A 21,326-nucleotide genomic window follows, 5' to 3' on the forward strand; every position below is an offset into this window, starting at 1 on the left:
GGACCATACATAGCTTAAGGAAAGAAGTGGGCACAAATAAAACTGCAGTTATCTGATTGGAGTACTTTTCTTCAGCTGAAATTTCTTCCACTTGAAGCAGAAAAAAATAACAGTTAAACACATGTGTTTTAGATATGTGAAGCTGGAATAATTGTTTCCATTTAATAAGTAATTTGAGTTAACATTTACCTTTTACATGCATAAAATTAGTATCCTTTTTACAGTGCTTAGTTTGCGATCAGTTTCTTTCAGAAAGATACCTTTACATAACCTGTTATTATGCATCTTTCAGGAGAATATGCACTTATGGAAACACTATGAGTAAAAAACCTGATGTTTTCTGTTTATCTTAGTTTAACTGTCAGGCAAGCAACTATGACTAATGCTCCCAGCTCGACCTCATCGTTTTCAATCATGGAAAGTAGAATCTTTAAAAAAGAAAGGAGGATAGAAATAGGTAAAAGCGATGAGTACTTTTGCATATTTTCTGGTCAACATCTTTTTCTAAATTTGGTATTCATAAAGCAGAAGAAACTCTAATCAACAAAAAAGCAACCTAGTATGCACAGGCTCAGGCGATAAGGCACCGTTATCTGCACTATTGATCTGCTATGAAATCTGAGTTTTCTAGAAACCTGCAGCTTTATTTTATTCCTAACAAAAGAATTACAACAAAAGTAGAAAACATTGAATAATGATACTATATTCTCAGTATTGTATACCTTCTGTATACTACTGAGGTACAGGTACTAAAAGGTGAATTCTAAATGCTTTTTTCTTCTTGCACCATATAGTGGTCTTTTCTCATCACATCATATATTTGTTATCTCAGTAATCTATGTAAGAATGATTATGCGATACTTCTGGTAGAACCCTCATTCCTGTAGTTTGTCTTCTTATAGAATAGAGAGCAAACCCAAAAGATATGATAGACAGTTGCTTTTAGGTTAGCTTCTTCTGGATAAAATATTTCAGTAATAGCGATATTTTTCAAGTTGCTAAGACATTTGAGAAAAATTATTGATTTAGCAATCCAGGTAAAGATGACATAATAAGATGCAACTGTTAGATAATTACACATACCTGTAAAGAATAAACAACATTAACAAAACCAGTTTAAAAAAAAAATATATTTTCGAGAAATTTATGTAACGTAAAACATACTTGGTGTCTGCAATGTATCTGACAAAGAATGTGATTTGTGTTGCTTCTTAAAGATTTTTACACTAATGATCTATTTTAATTCTTTAAATGCTGGTTTATTTTTTAATTATTCAATAGATTTAATTTATTGGAGGAATTTTTATTTTAAATTTATTTTTAGAGCTACCTCAGGCAGTTACCTAGTAGTAGTTATGTATGTAGTTATCCGCATCAATAATTGTCCTATTACAAATAAAGCTTCAGACTAGATCATTCATCAGAAGTCTTGCTAAGTATGTAATGTTCATATTAAAAATACAAATAAAAGGTTTACTTTCTATCTTGTAAAGTGATATTAAAGTCAAAGTTCTAATTACCCCATCACTTCGTCATCTACAATAACGATGAATTAAAATTTAACATTTAATACTTAACTGTGTCTGAAAGCTTATTCTTCCTTTCTACTTTTCATGTGCTTACCATGAAAAAAATTTACCTGTTCACAGTGTGGGCTTATAACTTCAAATCTCTTTTATTGACCTCAGAAACCTATGGTTGAAGCACACAATCTGTAAAGCTGCAAGTAGCGGCAGGACTAGAATTTAAATGTGTAAAATTGCTTTAAGGCTCTAAAGCTTTTAATTGCAGAATGTAACAAAATAACTTTGTAAACTGTCTCTACTACATTATTTAATATAATATTTATAATGTTAATTTATTTCTTGAATTATTCCGTGTCATACAACAATACTAGTAAATTAGAAAGGCAGATTGATATTTTCATATATACAAAAAGACTAATAAAACATATAATTGCCAAGAAATCTATTTCACTCTGTATTCTTAAGAAGCTTGTCAAAAACCTTATATTCTTATTTCTTTGAATTAATCTCATGTAGTAATTTTAACTACATTGTTTTTATTCATTCTGGATAGTAGTTTAATCAGTTTCTTTAATTAGTTATAATTCGACAAGCTTTACAGTCATATTCTTAGATTTTTTCATTATATTTTTATTGTCATATAATACGTGGGTATCTTATTTTATGTTATAATATAATTAAAAAATGAACATAACTCTTTTAACCAGGCAACATTCTCACAACATTTAAAATAGAATAGTAACATAGGAATAGGTAGAGATCTTGGAATGTAGACACTGAATTATATGGAAATTGTCATGTCTTGCTCTTTTGATCATTTATTTAAAGGAAAAAAAGAAAAGGAAAAAGTGAAACGACTAAAATATATTTTAACTAATGGCACAAATAACACCAGTAACTAGATAAGGAAGATATGCTTCCTTTTAATTGATACTGAAATGATTCTGAGAAACACTTTTTTTCTAATAAGTGGAAAAAATATAGAGAGACAATAAAAAAAGAAAAATAAACTCCAGTCTTCAAAGTAAACTGATCACTCTCATGCTGAATGAGGTTGCTCAACCTCTCAGCTGAATAACTGGTTTTCTTCACTTAAACCCTCAGTTATAAAAATAGAAAGAAAGTCTGCTTTTGTGTTTCACTTCTCTCTTATCTTAGGGTAATTTTAATCTTAAATATCACTACAAATTATAAGAATTAGTAGATAGACTAAAGGTAAATACTAGGGAAAGATTAAGATATTTTTATAAAGATTTTATTTGTCTCTTGCTTCAGAGACTTTCAGTAATGTATAGCTTTATCTAATTTTTCTCTCTGACAAGTTTATGTGGATTAATTTTCTGACATAAAAACTGCTTCTTGAATATTATGTGGTGAGATTAGAAAAGTTGTTACATAGCTGTTATGATACAGAAATAAGGAAGAATGTGTTTTCAATTTATTTTATATATAAACTACAGATTTTTCTTTATATTTCAGAAAATGAAATAGAGATAATGGTGTGAAGTTAAATTATACTTCAGCACCTATTGATTTATATACCGTTAAAAAACAGACATTTTAAGCAGGTCAGGAATCTGACAGGACAGAAGGGAAATTGATCCCTCTAGTTGCAATTAGTCAAGCAAAACCTTAAAACCTTTCAAAATCTGAAGAAAAGCTTCACCTCTGGCCCCAGGATAGAATTCCTTAGTATCCCATCATAGTATTTCTTGCATTTTCACACAGTTGCTTTATTCGTCTTCGCCAAATTTCTTGCCTTCTTAATCCTAACAAGCTGAAAGAGTGAGGAATGAAAGGCAAAGAAGCAGAGATTAATTATTCCTCTTATGAGTGATAGCTGAAAATATTTATTTGGTTCAATTTCATCTCAGGCTGAGCAGAGGCTTCAAATTCACAATCAATTCTAGCTCCAGAAAAAAAAAGAGAAAAAAAAAAAAAAAGAATAAAAAAGGTCCTTCACCGAAACTGTTCTTGAAGTGATAAAAGTTTACATTTCAATTCATATTACTTCATTATTCTTGTCCCTCTTGGTTACCTTTGGGCAATGACACATTGTTTGAAGTTCGTTCAGATGTGGCTCTTTTGAACTTAATTCTGAAGAGCCCAAATCGCCTCGTGAATTACGTATGGAAGCTTAATACAGTACTTTACTTTAAGAACCAGACATGTAAAAGTGAGGATTCACAGTTCCCCTTTCCTAAGCTATTTTTGGGGTTTATCTTCAAGTTTTCATTAGAAGATACTGCTGGCCGGATAAAGCAGTCATGACACCACAGTTCTGCTCTCTGCATAATAAATAGGTATTCAAACAAGGTCCTTTTGCCTCACTCCCACTGAATTATCATCTTTGAAACATTCTGATTGAACTTAAGAGGGCAATAATAAGCTTTACTGTCCTTAAGTGAACAAAAGAACCACAGTACTCAAAGCACCTAGTAGAAACACCCACATATTCTTGAATTTGCTGTATTACAATCACTTGCAAGCCTTGGTCTTCTACTTTGTTCTTTTGTAAGTAGATATTCTGTGATCTGAGGGTAAAGGTTGTCTGCTTTCAGATACAACTGGGTAAAACTGGATATTAACTAGCTGCATCATATAAGCTTCCTACTGCTGGTGGGGGAAAAAAAAAAAAAAAGCACTAGGAAACATACATATACTCATTTTTAGATTTACCAGTCCTTGAGCTCTAGTTCTGATGGTCTTTTGGACTAGTTATTGAAAAAAATTGAACAGGTGATTGGGCAGAGACATTCCTCTTTTCTCTTTCTGAATTATTATGAGTTTGTTTTCATTCAGTATTTTTCCCCAAATCCCTTCTGTAGTCATTTCAGCCCTGCTTGACTAAAGTACAGGAAATTCAAACAGGTATTCCGAAAGTAAGAAGGGCACGTCCAATTATTTTATTTTTTGTTTCTTTAAGATCAGTTAAGCAGCTCCTAAGTCTATGCACCTTGCTGAGGGTTATTTAAGATAAATACAAGAAACAATGATGTTCCTTCATGGCACTCAGAAGCTGAAAGTCTAATCTTCATACCTACTTAGAATCATGAAAAAAAAAAAAAAGGAGCTATAAATCAGAAACTGAACTTTATGAGCAGAGAAGTGTAAAGAGCAGGACCCTGAGGAGGCAGAAAGACCAGGAGAGATGGTAAAGAAGAGGGCACGATCACAAGCAAGAATAGCATAATAGTGTTATAAACACCTCTCCTCGACAAGAAATGAAAGATGTTCACATGTGTTATGAACCTCCCACCCATATGTATAAACTGTAGATTTTCTCAGGATACTATTGATAATGTAAAGCTGTTTGACAAATGGATCTATCTCTGTAGATGAACGAGAGCGTAGGACAAAATTGCTAAGGGCAATGATGGTTGGCTGCTCCACAGAAGAAGGTAAGCTGGGACCTGAGCACTCTAGCAGGGCAGGAGAGAGCAATGGTTGCGCCAACAAGGAGCTGGGGTGCAGAGCAGCTAGTCCTGGTCAGGACCAGGTCCAGAAACAGGGGTCAAGTCAGACATACCCAGCAAGGCCGCAGCAAAGAGGTGGGTCTGAGGGCAGGCCAGAAAGCCAAACCAGCGAGTCCCACTCAGGGTCAGGAAGGCAAACCAGGCAGAGCCATAGCTGCAGCGTAGCACAGGCGAGGGCCAGCAGTACAATCTCAGTTTAAATGCAGCTCCCAAAAAAGGAGGAGCTGGCCCTCGCTTCCAGCCCTGTTCACAACAGCTCTTGTCAGCAAAGCAGCTGGCCTCGGCCTCGGCCTCAGCCTGCCGAACTCCGTATCTTACCCCAACTAATCTCCTGGAGTGAGGATGTCTTTAGGGCCCTTAAATCCTTCTAGAGGAAAATTCCCAGGAAATGGTCTTAGTTTAAATAATAGTTTACACAGTTTTGTAACAGTTTCAATAATCAAGGAGCTGACTATGGCTTTTTCTATAAAGTATTTAAATACACTGAAAAAAAACCACCACAAAACCCAAAACCCCCAACCTCAAAATGAGTACTGAAAGACATTCATCAGAAGAGATATTAGTAGACTATTAACTATCTCTTGTTAAATGATACATTGGTTTTCAGGTACTGTTTGGGGCATGCATTTCGGATATCGATTTGTTACACATAGCAAATACATTATGACTTCAAATATAGGCTCTTTTTTGATTATTATTTCTCTTACAACAGACCAAAAAAATGATGGTTGTCTTACATACAAAGCCTCAAAATTGAGAATGAGCTAATCTTCCATCAGGAAGAGTTGAATAGTTACCATTCACTCCCTGCCTTTATGCGTGTGCATGTTATGTGTGTGAATGGGACGGGGGAGAGAAGAAAGCTATGTGGAATCTAAATGGTGATTTTATAGAAGTAGTGAGGTTACAAGAGTGCTTCAGTTCCTGTTTTCCCTCACCCAAAGTATATCATAATATAAGGTACCTATGCCAGCATGGGTCCTCTGTTGGGATGTCAGCCAATCTCAGTTAGTTGACATAGGAAGATGGGAGCAACCTGTGATTCTTTCTGTATCTCTTTTCACAAAGTAGGTATTGTAACATACGTAATGTCATTTAATCGAGACACCTTGTAGGTCACTAACTCAATTCAATTTATGAGCAGTTAAACATTTAAATAACCTTCATCTAAACATTAAATAATGTCTCAAAATTGTAACCACACGTGCCTACCTCTCTCCATTTTGCTAAAGCATTTGTGACCCTAAAGCATTGTGTTAACACCTTAATTCTAATTGACAAGGCAATTTCCTGGCTGGCATCGTGTAAAACAGAGAGAGAGCACCAGCCATGAACTTTTAACTGCCATGTTAATTCTTCTAATTGTAACTGGCAGCATAATTAGCTAGATTATTGCCCCACAAAAGTGTCTTGCATCATTATTATTGTCCCACCATAGCAAAGGGTGATTTTTTGTTTTCATTCAGTTTAATCAGTAAATCATATTCTTCATGTTTCTTAGATAGAAGAGGTTTTTCTTATTCACTTTGACATTTATAAACCTTTTTTCACCAGTATGGTATATATTCCAATATCCCCATTTTTCCCATTGTTGTTTTTTTTTTTTTTTTAAAAAAACTAAAAAGTTTCAGAACCAAGAATAAACTGACATAAACATCCAAATTCAACACTAGCTTTAGCAAAAAAACTGACTGGCTTAGCATTTATGCTAATTACATATTATCACTGTTTTCATTAATCAGAACAAGACAATGAAATTAATAAATTTAGGTATTTTAAATTTAATTTTAAGGACAGGTGTAAATAAATTAAAACTCTAATTAGCTTCAGTAATTAAAAATCCTTATTACTTTGCCTGAGTAACTTGTCTATGTGATAAAAAGACATGAAAACTACCCCTTAGGACAGTGATTGCTGTGAATGTACTTGTTCCCAAAGCATTAAAGTAGCTTTAGGTTTAAAGCATTCTCCATAACTACAACGTACCTGTAAAGTCCTTGTCTCTTTGCCAACGTCTCTTTGCCATCTTCTGGACTTTTCTTTATCCTTTGCATCAGGACGAAGCGCACCGTAAGCTCTGCCACCACATCTACTGATAGGTGAAGCAATTTTAGCAGTGGTACTTCAAGGTATTCCAGAACAATGCTCAAATATGTCTATATGAATCATATCCTTAAGTTCTTACTCAGTTTTCACTCAACCTTTACTCAGTCAAACTCCTATAGGTTTGTAATCACTCTAGGATTTGGTCAAATGTGCAAACAACATAAGTTGGTTTGGTTCTTTTCTTCAAATGTTTACCTATCTTGATTAAAAATTGATCTTACAGTTCATAGCATGGCTTAGACTTTATAGATCTCCCTCTCACTATGGACAATATTTGAACTTCTATATCAGAAGAGTTTTGAAGAATGAAGAATTTTAATATATATTCTTTTTGATTGACAGTTTGACAAGAAATATCAGTATTGTGAAAATTTAAGAAAACTGTCATATAAGCTATCTTTCTGTCAAGATAAACAATGGTGATTTTAAAAGGTCACTTATTATGATTTTTGGAATTAAAACTCATCCAGCAGTGTACCTGATCCACCATGTATGGTGAAAAGAATTTATTGCTGCTTCTCAGTATTGAAAAAGAAAAAGTTCATGCTGTCATTGATTGACCTTTAAAAAGAAAAATGTAGCTGGCTTATGGGTAAAAGCATTTCTTTCCCCCTCACTTTCTCCATTAGGGTTCACTGCATAGTTTCACAACACTTTTTAAAGTCTACCAGCATAAATCAAATGTTCAGTTGTCACAAGAGCACAGTGATCTGGTTGTATAAACCTTTGATTAACAGTAATGCTTCATAACCATTATTGTCAGATGAAGCAGTCAGTAAGTGGGTGTGGTAGCCTACTAACCACCTGTATTTTGTTTAAAAGATACCAGATGTGGCTCTGGAAGATCACTATAGCAGCAAAGGTGCATATTCTTTCCTTTTTCTTTTTTGTTTTTCTTTTTCTCTTTTTCCTAATGGCAAAATAAATCACCTATCACACTCTTTAAAAGTTGTCGGTATATTCCCAATCTTTCACTTGAGAAGGAAGCATAAATACCTAGAAAATAAAGACTGATTACCAGATTACCTGAAAAATGATCAAAGTCATAATTAATCTATCATTTCTAGTAGTGCATGATTACTTATCGAAATTTAACACCAACTTTTATTACTTTGTCTTCCACTTGGAAGCAGTATCTTTTCTATTTCACTTATGCTTTTCTGAGTCACCTGTGATGCTGTATTTTTATATTGGATTTTAACTAAATAATGCAATGCACTTCATGCATAACAGTCTTTCTCTTATAGTATTTGAATAATATAAATCAACTTGTCCTGAAGGCAAATGGTATCTCTTTTACAGGAACACAGTGTTAATCAGTGAAATTCACTCTTTAGGTAGAAAAATATGCTGCAGAACAGGTATAAATATTAAAATGTCATGGCAGTATATCTGCCATCATAATCAATGAGAAACAGAGCAAATTTTATGATTAAATGAATTAGAAATACTTCTCTGAAATGTTTTTTTTAGTTAATAGAAAAGCATTTTGTTTCTTTTGCTAAATATACAGTGTCTGTTTCCATATATTTCTTGGCAAGTATTGTGCCCAAAGCTAATTGTATTGGAACCATTAGTGGAAAATTAATGGATAGATTGCTCTTCTGAAGACATTAAAAAAGAATGTTCCATCTGGAAACTTGTATTAATTAAATACAAAACAAAATCAGAACTGAATTTTGCAGAAAAACATGTATTTGCAAAAAACTCCACATATTATAACTGCATTGGCTGAGTAATGCACAAATGAACAGCCCACAGCTCACCCAAAGTCAAAACAATTGCACATAAGTTTTGCAAATAAAAATACAGTTCACAAATTCTAACATCGAGAAACAAGTGTGAGAAAGAAAAGTTTTCTCTAACTGCTAATTATACACTTTAGTAAACTTTGTGGGTTGCGAATTGCCTGTAAAGCTGAGGCAGCTGAGGCAAAATCTGTTCCTATAATTTTACTCTTTTTTGCTTTATCATTCCCAGGGAAATAAAACCTTTTAAAATGGCTTATTTTCTATGGCTTGCAAGGTTCCTTTTTATCATAACAGGTGTGAGGACAGCCAAAGGACCTTTTCTGCTTAAAAGATTTTTCTCAGGTTCTTGATCGGAGTTGTAAACCAGGTTTATTAACAAAGGAGGTAGCATCTACAGTTCTACACAACTATTCTATACTTTTCAGATAAATCCCACTGAAAATTATTGTATTATTATTATATGAAATTATTCATGTGGAATGGCTTCTAAAATGTTTCAAGAAATAAATAGCTCAGTATTCAATATTTACTCATGTTCTCTGCTTCTGACACTTCAAACTTCACAATATTAATACTTGAAAAACTAAACAAAGATAGTCCTTTTTACAATTGGAATTATTTTTTCCCCATATTGTAAGAAAAATTTTATTCAGACTTTCAAAGGTGTTCCTGTCCAGAATATTTTAAAATAATCTACAGTAAGCTTTACATGACTAATTTGAAAAAAATAAAAAAATTAAAAAATTTAGAAAATTTATCCATGTAGAAAATTTATTTTTGTGAATGTAACTCTCCTATTTGTTTCACTAAACCCTTTGCATTCATTTTTCTAGCTTGCAAACTAAACCTGGAATTGCAAAGGTAATCTAATTTGTCCTGCTTATATCAGTAATAAGGACTAACTGGTTCTTTTTCTGTCCTCACAACCACCTGTTCTGTCACATGTATTCTGCTTCCTATCATCATTTACTGGTAGTTAATAAGGAAATCACTTAAGAATGGACTTTGAAATTTCCATGATTGTTTGTTTAAGCAATACTGTCAGGATTCCAGTAATTCATTTAAACAGTATAAGTAACCTGAAGAAGAAGCACAGTGGAAAAAGAAGTTTAGTAAATACATTGATTCAATTTCCTGACGGTTAGTAGCTTGTTTTCACTGAAAATTAGATTCAAATGCATTTACAAATATATAAACTTATCGGGTAAATTGCTAACTGACTTCCTGTCTCAGGTAGGAAACTCATATGTGAACGAAATTGAATTAGATTATCAAAACCATTTTATTTTAAAATTTATAGTAATATGCATTATACTGAATTTTTTGTGTTTCAGTTCTTAGGTTATTTGCGGTCAAAATATTTGGGACAGAATTACTTGGGCATAATTTTAGATTAGCTAGTTACATTTACTTTTCTCATGTTATTTTGTTTGCTAGCATTTACAGGTAGAAAAGAAATAAGGGTTTGAGATAATTGGAGGATAATAACACCAAATATATTTTTGTAAATCAGAAGGCATTAATGAGGTGCAGAATGTTAAAAAAGGTTTGACAGTATAGAAGATGTACATCTATAGCTATTTCCATGAAAGGTGTTGAGTTTTCAAGTGTTCATCACATTGTGACAAATATACTTTGGAAGATAATAAACAAGGAAAAAGATGGCCTTACAACAGTATTTAAGTAAGATGATTTAGATTTTTCCCATTTTTTAGTGTTTAATGGATTCCTTTATTCCACCTGAACTTTTAATTAAATGGACATAATAACACTTACTTCTTTGAAAGGTGGTCCAAAATTTCTAAGAAACTTTGTTTAAAAAATAGCTGTTCTTCCTCTGGATATTGAAGTTTTGTGTATGTACACACAGACACAAGCATATTTGTATGTAAAATTGACTTCACCTGGGAGAATTAATTGTCATCTAATGGTGAGGGCCTTGTACTGTAGAAAAATAAGAGACCGTATTAAAGAAAATAAATCAGTATTACTATAGAGCGCACACTGCACCACATCCACTACTCTATTACAGTTCAGCTTTGTTTGGATGTCTATACCTAGCTAGAGTTGCTTAGACTTGCAAACACTATACAAATGATCTTACTGACCTACTCGTGGCAGTAGGTCAAGCATCTAAAGGTTGAAAGGATATAAGGGATTAATTTGACCCTCGCACTCAATATGGTTATATATATAGATACTCTAAAATTCACTATGGCAAACAGAAGTCTTATGGTATGCCAGTATATAAATCACTAGTACAAGTGCTGCCCTAGTTCATGTGCAGTTTTATAAATCACTTATTTCATAAGTATATTTAATCAACTTATTTTTTCTCTCATTAACTCTGACTGGTGAAAATAAAAAGCACATGCTTTGCAATGGTTCAGGTCCCTGTAAAAAAACATTGAAGTGTCAACGTAAATACAGCTTGTCAAACAAATAGCTTTACAGATCAAGTCTGTGAGATAATTGCAGAGGACTGGGTGGCATGAATGTTACTTCCACCAACGACCAAAAATATTCCATGAACTTGAATGGGAGGGATTCTGAGTAACTGTATGTTTATCTAAATAAATATACGACTTTGGTATAAAGATTAAGATTCTGATGTGGAGCAGCAATTCGTTCCAAGAGTAATTACCCTAAAATCAGTAGAAGTCAGATTTTTTTTTTATCAACTTAAGTATATCAGAAACTAGACTCTGCAATCCATCATCTCTCATGTTTTTCATTACCCTACTACACTGTCTCAGACCTGGGTAAGCACTATCTACTCACATCATAAGAGTTTTTGCTATGGAAATTAACTACTTGACTATGTTATTTTGAGAGAGAAATTAGTCTAATTATTTACACAAATGCAGTACTTTATTTTCCACTAATTACTTTATTAATTTTATTTCCATCAAATCTTTCATGGTATTTGTCAATCATTTTTCAAACCCATTTTGTTTTTCCCACTCCAGCTCTGGAACCTTTTTTAATTTTTTCTGTCTGCATTTTCCTTGCAACTCTTTCTCTGTCTCTTGTTTTATTGTTTCTTCTGGCTCTGTTGATTTTATTTTGGGAAAATGATATATCAGACTTACTGTGTATGCCTATGTGTTAGGGAAGATGTGAGTTGTGTACTTCCTAGGGCCTGTGCAGCTAGCAATAAATAAATAAATAAAAATAAACTGATAAGTGAGATAAGTGTGAATGTATTGCAACTTTTAGAAGTTGTAGCTATTTTTGGTGCTGATAGCAGCTATCTTTTGGGTTTGGGAGCATGACAGAGAAGTTCTTATAACCCTTGCAAGTTATTTTTCTCTACCGTACCCAGTAATAAAGGGAAATTGTCTTTCCTTCAACATGTTAAAGCATGATGTCTGAGAAACACGCAGACGTGTGCGCATACGTGTGAATTGTTAGTAACCTTTAGATCATTGGGTTGGAAATGTTTTGTTCAGGTACCTGGGCAGACTGCAACACTGATTGCCAGGGCCCTATGTGTGACTCCTCCACACAGCAACTGTTTTCTAGCAGCGTTACAGCCGCTTCAGCCCACAGCAGTCACTGCTGCCTGCGTTATTTGTTGTTCTGGTGGAGCTGGCTTTTTTGTTGTTACTGATATATGCTATTTTTCATTTCCTGAAAGAAAAAAAAATAAAAATTATTACAGTTCAGGGGAATTTTCATGTAAAGTACTGAATACTTAAAGATATTACATTTATTAATTACTGGGTTATTAAATGGATTGTAACAAAAAAAAAATTACAGGTTGTTCTAAATTATATGAAAAGGGAAGTTATGTGAAAACTGATCAAACACCTGTGTTTTGTACTTTATCACTAATGCTTGTATCCAGCTGCAAAATAATGAAAGCAATAGTAATAGTGATAATGATGATAGTAAGAAAATATTAACTATTTTTATCATTATTTTCCAAGGTTGGAAAATAAACTAATAAATTAAAATCACTTCTGCAGGCTGGGGCTATAAGATGTTGAACAAGATCTTTTCTGAGGGCGTCTTATTCCTTGGAGGGCAGAGCAATAAAGTATTGGGAAACTATCTCCTGATATTACTCTAGTGTAACCATTGGTAAAAAATAAGTGACTGTAGGGACTGATGGATACATCTCAAAATAGTTTCTTGGTCGACATATTATTCTGGTATTTTTATGGGGTACTTATGCTGAAATAAGCTATTGCAGTAGCTATTTTGTTCTGCCCTTGTTTTCCTTAGGTTAACCTAAAAAGAACTGTATAAGTCATAATTCATGGTGTAAATTATCTGTTATAATTTATGTCACAGCTCTCAGATAAACATATGTGAACAACTTAAATAATGAGTAGTATCTAAAAAAGAAAAAAAATGTTGTAGCTGTACAATGTGCCTGACTTTCTGTCCTGGTATGAACACCTGAATATCAAAAAAACATTTTATTTCAGGACCACATCCTTCAGTTCCAGCTAACTCAGATTTTAGGCTTGGATGTGTCTCAGTCCCAGTGATACATAAAGTGCCATTCTTTGAGAATATACATGGTTCTCCTTACTAGCTTGTATCCCCAAATAAATTAATTCTTTGAGTTTGACATTAGTATGCCTGAACATAGTGAGGTTCACGTACAGTTTTAACCCAGAAAAGAAGCATAGGATTTAGTCAAGAAAACAGTATAACTATACTCAATATGGTTTAATGAAAGGAAAGACCTTGCAACAGCAGCAAAAGAGAATAGATACATAGGTTGTACGTCTATATTGCCATCTCTACTGGTACTGTAGCTCTATTCTCTCTTTGGCAGTTACCTCAGGGATTCCCTTTTGTTCTTGCTTCAACTCATATGGGATTGACTCTGGGTAAGTGCCCAGAGTTGGCACATCCACTCCTTTTTGCTCTTTATTCAATGAAAACGTCTTTTTGCACTCAGTGAGCACTGCTGGTAATTCTGACAATGATCAAACTGCAGAGGCATTTACGGTACCTGGTAAAGCAATGAGATCTGCAAAAAGCTCTGTAGAGCATGGATACATTGAACTTTTCTTCATCCTAGACAGTAGGGGAAGTGGAGAGGTCCAGCCAATGTGGTAGCTGTTACCCATCCTAGGTAACAGGTGTTTCCCCCAGGTGTTATCTGGTCCAGCGTGAGGACTGTTTCAGCTTTCTTCTCTTTGGATAACTGATTTGACAGAAGGAGATGAGCACCTGGTGGTGGGATTTTATCATCCAGATAGGCTCAGACCTTGAGCTACTTGGCATAAATATTTGTGTTTAAATCTGATATCGAAAACGTTTGCAGAAGAGCCCAACGTATGAAAATGGAGAAGAATGTGACATAAAGAGTAGAATATAATTTTTCTTTTCTTTTCTGTCTAATATGAATTTAGTAGTTAGATAGCTACAGTTTATTTTAAATTATTTAACAAAGTTAAGAAACCACTTCAGGAAATTATATTACAAAGAGGGTTCAAGGCATGTGTTCAGCTTTGCAACAATTACTTTAATTAAAGAAGCAAATGGTAGAACCTATGACTTCATACAAGTTCTGTAAAAAGAGTTTTTAATAAAGGAAGCCTATGACCTCAGGTCATGATCAGGGACAGAGTGGCCAGCTGGTCATAGTGGCTGCAAATACAGAGAGTAGCCATCTGGATAATTTTATCGTTTCTTGCTTAGATCTCATATTTGTTTTGTAAATGACGATAAACCCTGAGACATGGTTTCAACTAATCTTCCTAAACACTGAAGCTCCTAATTGAATTAACATTGGTAGGCATCTGCTAACCACCTGAAAACTCAGGAGATTGAGGATTAGTAGGCTTGCATTTGAAGGCCTGTGTGAAGAACTGGTGCCTGCTCTCTTGAGTGAGCAAAGGACCTTCAGAAGCTTCCTTGTGGCATTGGAGATGATCACCATAGCTCTGTGGTGTTTGTAAACTAACACTTGATCTGAAATGATGTTAGGGGAAAGCATGTACCTTTCAGTTCTGTTTATCTTTTAGGTGAGCAATACCATCCTCTAAACCCTCTAGTCCTCTACTGTCTATACCTATGGTATTCCATCTAGGCATCCTAGTATGACTTTTCCAGCTGTATGGAGTGGTAAACAAGGCCATTTATTAGAGATTATATTAGTCTCTGATCTTTTAGTTACTTCACAACCACTGTGATTTATGCTGAAATCAAGAAAAATCCCAACAGCTAAGCAAAGCAAAAAGTACAGGGTGCTCCTCTGGAAAAGCCCGTATGTCCCTTTCTTTGTGGGGAACACGGAGAAGGAAGGAGTCTGTACAAGCATGATTCCTTCATTTCAGTATGTCCTAATGATACTCAACTCTTGACCAGCAGAAACTGCTTGCTGAATTAGTGAACACGTTGCATGTTTAAACTGTTTCTCTTTTTCTTTCCCAGACCTCTTCCAACCAGATAAGCTATGTTCCTACACCATGCTGGAGGTTTGCTCTGATGTTAGGTCTTTTGGGATTTTTTTCTGGGAGTTTTCCAGTGTCTGATGACTCGTGTTTGTAAGTATTTGCCCAAGTAGCCAAAGAGTACTGAGACACAATGTCAGCCCTGACCTCACAGGGAGAAAGTCCTCTCAAGATTTTGTGCAGCTTTATCTAGAGCGCCCAGCTATGACTAACTGCAGCTGTGGGGTGGCTCCTGTCTCCCAAGAACATGCTTGTGACTTTATTTTTTTTTCCTCAAAAGCAATAGGCCTCACTGTTTTGTTTGAAGTCTGCCTCCACCACATCACTTGCTATGTTACCCACTGCTTCCTGGAAATATACAAAACTTACCAGCAAAGCACGCATTTTACATAGGTGTTTACCAGATCCACAGTTTCCTCTGCTCGTAGACCCTCAGTCCACCAGATTTAACTTTGGGGCTTTTTATAGTGACTAAAATAAAATGTATGAGCTTTAGACACAGCATTTAATGTTAAGGAAGCTCCAGAGTATGCCTTCTACAGGACAGGGTGAGATGGGGTGATTCCTCCCCATCTGAGGAACATGAAGGTGCACAAATCCAAGGGACCTGGTGAGATATGTCCGCGGATCCTGAGGGAACTGGCAGATGAAGTTGCCAAGCCACTATCTAACATTTCAGAAGATGTGGCAGTCCAGTAAAGTTCCCACTGACTGGAAAAGGGGAAAAATAACCCCCATTTTTGAAAAGGGAAAAAAGAAAGACCAGGGGAGCTACAGGAACCCAGTCAGTTTCACCTCTGTGCCCAACAAAATCATGGAGCAGCTCCTACTAGAAATGATGTTACAGCACATGGAAAATAAGGAGGTGATTGATGACAGCCAACATGGCTTTACTAAGGGCAAATTCTCCCTGAAAAATTTGGTCGCCTTTTACAATGGCATTACAGTGTTGGTGGATAAGGGAAGAGCAACTCGTGTCATCTACTTGGATGTGTGCAAAGCATTTGACACTGTCCTGCACAACATTCTTGTCTCTAAATTGGAGAGACAGGGATTTGGTTGATGGAGAACTCAGTGGATAAGGAATTGGCTGGATGGTCACTCTCAAAGAGTTGTGGTCAATGGCTCGCTGTACAAGTGGTGACAAGTGGCATTCCTCAGGGGTCAGTAGTGGGACAGGTGCCGTTCAACACCTTTGTTGGCAACATGGACAGTGGGATTGAATGCACCCTCAGCAAATTTCCTGATAACACCAAGCTGTGTGGTGCAGTTGAGACATTGGAGGGAAGGGATGCCATCCAGAGGGATCTTGATAGGCTTTAGAGGTGGGCCCATGCAAACCTCATGAAGTACAACAAGGCCAAGTGCAAGGTCCTGCAGGTGGGTTGCAGCAATTCCATGCACAAATAGAGGCTGGGCGGAGAATGTCTTGGAAGCAGCCCTGAGGAGAAGGACTTGAGGGTGTTGGTGGATGAGAAGCTCAACTGGAGCCAGCAAGGTGTGTTCGCAGCCCAGAAAGCAAACTGCATCCTGGGCTGCATCAAAAGAAGCGTGGCCATCAGGTTGAGGGAGGTGATTCTGCCCCTTTAGTCCACTCTTGTGAGACCCCACCTCAAGTACTGTGTCCAGTTCTGGGGCCCCCAACATAAGAAGGCATGGGCCTGTTGGAGTGAGTCCAGAGGAGGGCCATGAAGATATCCAGAGGGCTGGAGCACCTCTCCTATGAGGACAGGCTGTGAGAGTTGGGGTTGTTCAGCTGCATGTGATCAAAGATGGGTAGATGTGGTGCTCAGGGACATGATTTAGTGGTGATTTTTGGCAGTGTTAGGTTGATGGTTGGACTCGATGATTTTAAAAGTCCTTTCCAACCTATATGATTCTATGATTCTAAGTGCAGTACAGAAAACATTCTCTGCACATTTCCAAGTTGTCTAATGTGTCTTTATCTTAACTTTGTGAATGACAAGCTCTACAGTCTTCATCATCTCCCAGTTTGTATTTACTGAAGCTGTAAATAAATTGATTGTCGTTGACCATGACAGTTTTTCATAGACTGTATTTCAGGTAGGCTGGTGAAGAATATCATTGGATAGCTTTCTTTGATCTACAGAAGCTTGGACTTATTGATGTTCTGGGCACACTGAAGTCCCACTCCCTCCTCCCACCCATTTATTTTCCTTTTTTCTTCAAATTGTTGGTGATGTGGGTAGAGTCTTGTATATTTATAGGCAAACATTTATTTATGACTTGGACTCTGTTTCTTAATTTAGAGGGGAAATTGCCCAAAGCACTGGATCAACAGCTACAATTCTCAGCTTTGAAGAAAGAAGTGTAAATAAATATTAAAACTGGAATAAGACCAAACTCAGTTCTAGAATACCAAAGAGATATCAGAAGGTAATAATCTTCAGTCAATTAAAACTGTAAATCTACTTTACAGTAAGGTCCATAAACATGAAAGGTTAAGATGCCTTTTGCATCTCGCATTCTTATACAATATTACAGTATTAAATTTCAGTATTAGATGTTATTAAATATTGTGTTTTCCCAGTGCACAAAATTCTTTCCCATAAAGCACAATGAATATAAGAAATCAGAAGTCATTATAGAGAGATAAGCAAGACTGTAATACTTACCAGTGAACCTAGGAGCAAAAAGCAGATCATGGAAGTACTCAGAGCCCTCAGTCTTGTTCCTCTTGTAAAACAAACTCTCTTCTCAATTTAAAGTAAACTGCAGGTCCTTCAAAAGACCTTAACCAAAAACAGTCATGACTTATTTTACCAGAAGATTGATGACAACAGTGTATAAAATATTTAACCAATGTGCAATGTGAAGACTGATGCATCAATAAATCAAGCCATGGTAACACAACTTTAGAAAGAAAGACACAACCTATTCATTGAACTTTGTTTAAAATAATGAAAATATCTCCAAAGTTTATTGTAAGAAAGGATAATGAACTGATGAACTTCTTTACACTATATTACAGAAAGAAGATTATAGCTCCTTCGCTGGTTTTAGCTGGGATAGAGTTAATTTTCTTCATAGTATCATTGAATACTCATGGTTGGAAGATACCTATAAGATCATCAAGTCCAACTGTTAACCTAGCACTGCCAAGTTACTACCATATCCTTCAGCACTGCATCTACATGTCTTTTAAATACCTGCAGGGACCCTGAACAGCCTGTTCCAGTGCTTCACAACCCTTTCACTGAAGAAATTTTTCCTAATATCCAATCTAAACCTCCCCTGGTGCAACTGGAGGCCATTTCCTCTTGTTCTATTGCCTATTACTTTGGAAAAGAGACCCACCAATATGGTGTGATAAAGTCTCCTCTCAGCCTCCTTTTCTTTAAGCTAAACAACCCCAGTTCCCTCAGCTGCTCCTCATAAAACTTGTTCTCTAGACCCCTCACCAGCTTTGTTGCCCTCCTCTGGACACCTTCCAGCACCTCAATGTCTTTCTTGTAGTGAGGGGCCCAAAACTGAACGCAGTACTTGAGGTGCAGCCCCGCCAGTGCTGAGTACACGGAGACAATCACTTCCCTCGTCCTGCTGCCCACACTATTCCTGACACAAGCCAGGATGCTGTTGGCCTTCTTGGCCACCTGGGCACACTGCAGGCTCATATTCCAACACTTCCAGGTCCTTTTTCACCCGGTAACTTTCCAGCCACTCTTCCCCAAGCCTGTAGTATTGCATGGGGATGTTCATAGTAGTTAGTATGAGCCTATGTTTTGGACTTGTGCTGAAAACAGTGTTGATAATACAGGGAAGTTTTAGCCATTGCTGAGCAGTGCTTACACAGAGTCAAGGCCTTTTCCGCTCCTCATACTGCCCCACCAGTGAGTACGCTGAGGGTCCACATGAAGTCAGGAGGGGACACAGCAGGGACAGCTGACCCCATCTGACCAAAGGGATATTCCACACCATATAATATCATGCTTAGCACATAAAGTGGGGGAAGAAGAAGAAAGGGTGGGACATTTGGAGTTATGGCATTTGTCTTCCAAAGTAACTGTTACGCGTGATGGAGCCCTGCTTTCCTGGGATGGCTGGACATCTGCCTGCTGGTGGGAAGTCATGAATTAATTCCTTGTTTTGCTTTGCTTGAGCACATGGCTTTTGTTTTACCTATTAAACTGTCTTTATCTCAACCCGTGAATTTTCTCGCTTTTGCTCTTCTGACTATCTCCCCCATCCCACCGGGGCGAAGCAAGTGGCTATGTGGTGCTTAGGTGCCGGCTGTGTGAAAACTCTTAGTTGCCACTTAGTTGCCAGCTGGGGTTAAACCGCAACCGCACCTTGTGGTGTAATATTGCCTTTCATGCAAAATAAGACTAATTTGGATTCCTTAACTGTTTTACAATGACTGTAAAATCTTTATATGACATATGACCAAGTTTACACTGTAGCATGGACTACAGATTTAATTCTGCACTCGGTTTCATTGATATAAAACAGGAAAAATATCATTCAAGCTACATCAGTTTCACTAGTCAGCCAGCACTGTGCACTCTGCCTCGGCTCAAATAGAGGCTTCAGTTTTACAAATCATAATGGATTATAAAAGGCACAGTATGTGAATGGTCAATCTAACAACATTACCTCTTACATGAAAAATACTCACAAAGTCAAATATTATTAGAGAGCAAGGCAGGTTCTAAATGTGAATTTTGCCCGTGAGGAACAATGGAGGGATTTTCAGGGAGCTTTACTAATCTACTGCTTCTATAAATATTCAGTATGTTATTGTTGTTAGTAATGTATTGGTGGTGTTAAACTTAACATTTGCTCAATTCTTTCTTCTTCCATTCTTTAGCTTTCTCACTTCTCATTAAATAGTATTTGAATACCTCTCTTTTAGCATTTTCTGTTGCAAATAGCATGACACAACGTAGAACTTTTCTGGCATTCTAATCAATGAGATGCAGGGTATTTTACCAGCACAAAGAAAAGCTACTTTAAATTGAGAATTATTGTTAGCCTCTTCATCCTTACTGTTGAACTATGCAGGCCCTTATCACATTAGTACTGCACAGCCCAGAAGAAGGGTAATTGCATCATCAGTCTCTCTTGGTCTCTGCCTCAGCCCTTTTAACATGCTCATCCTTTCCATTACTTCATGATTTCATTTAATATTCTCCTGGGTTAGAATCATATCAGCAGCAAGAACATGCTGAATTAACAGTTGCTGTATGCTCTATTCTAAAATTTCTTTCCTGTGGATTAAAGGGCAATTGACATTTTTTTAATAAACAGTGTCCTTTTGAAGTTTTATGTCCAAATAGATGGATATTGAATTTTTATTTTAGAGTTTGACTTTGAAATATAAACAGGTAACATAATCCTTTCTTTAATAAAATTACAGAGCATGACTGTCTATATACTATAATCCTTTAGACACCTAGTGCACTTGCATTTCTTTCAGAGAGTTAAAGCTGTTTAAAGTTCTCAACATTGTGGCAGTTGCATGCATGTGTGTTATATCTTTTTTATTTTCTTCTATTGCATTTTTTTTTTGAGTGGACAGATAATGCAGTTGCTGAAAAAGCTGATTCTTGCTTCCAAATTTACACTGGCAACAGATGGGATCCCTGCTTTTCATAATTTCAAGGGACAGAGTACATGGAAATGTAGGGAAGCTTATTATTAAATGATGCAAATCTTCTCTTTTTAATTATATCATCTATTTTCAGGTGTCTATGTCTGTGGTAATAGTAATAAAAAGCAGATACAATGATTACAAAAAAACCATACGAGAGCTGACAGAGATAGCAAGTGATCTGCCATTTTTATCTCAAATGTCTCTTGCTCCCTAATGGTGTATATGTGTCTCTGTATAGAAAGATATTATAAAAAATACAGAAGTTCTATGTCTGTAGGTACAAAGCCCTACACAGGCACAGCCACCTTGATAATTACAGGCAAGAAAATGAACATCCAGAGCTTAATGATAAAAATAATACTTTCATTCAAGTCCTCTGAAAGGTCAAGATTCTGTCACTAGTATTCATAAAAAGTGTTTGAATACTTTTATTT

Source organism: Vanellus vanellus (assembly GCF_965231255.1).
Source record: "Vanellus vanellus genome assembly, chromosome: 4".
Classification (NCBI taxonomy): Eukaryota; Metazoa; Chordata; class Aves; order Charadriiformes; family Charadriidae; genus Vanellus; species Vanellus vanellus.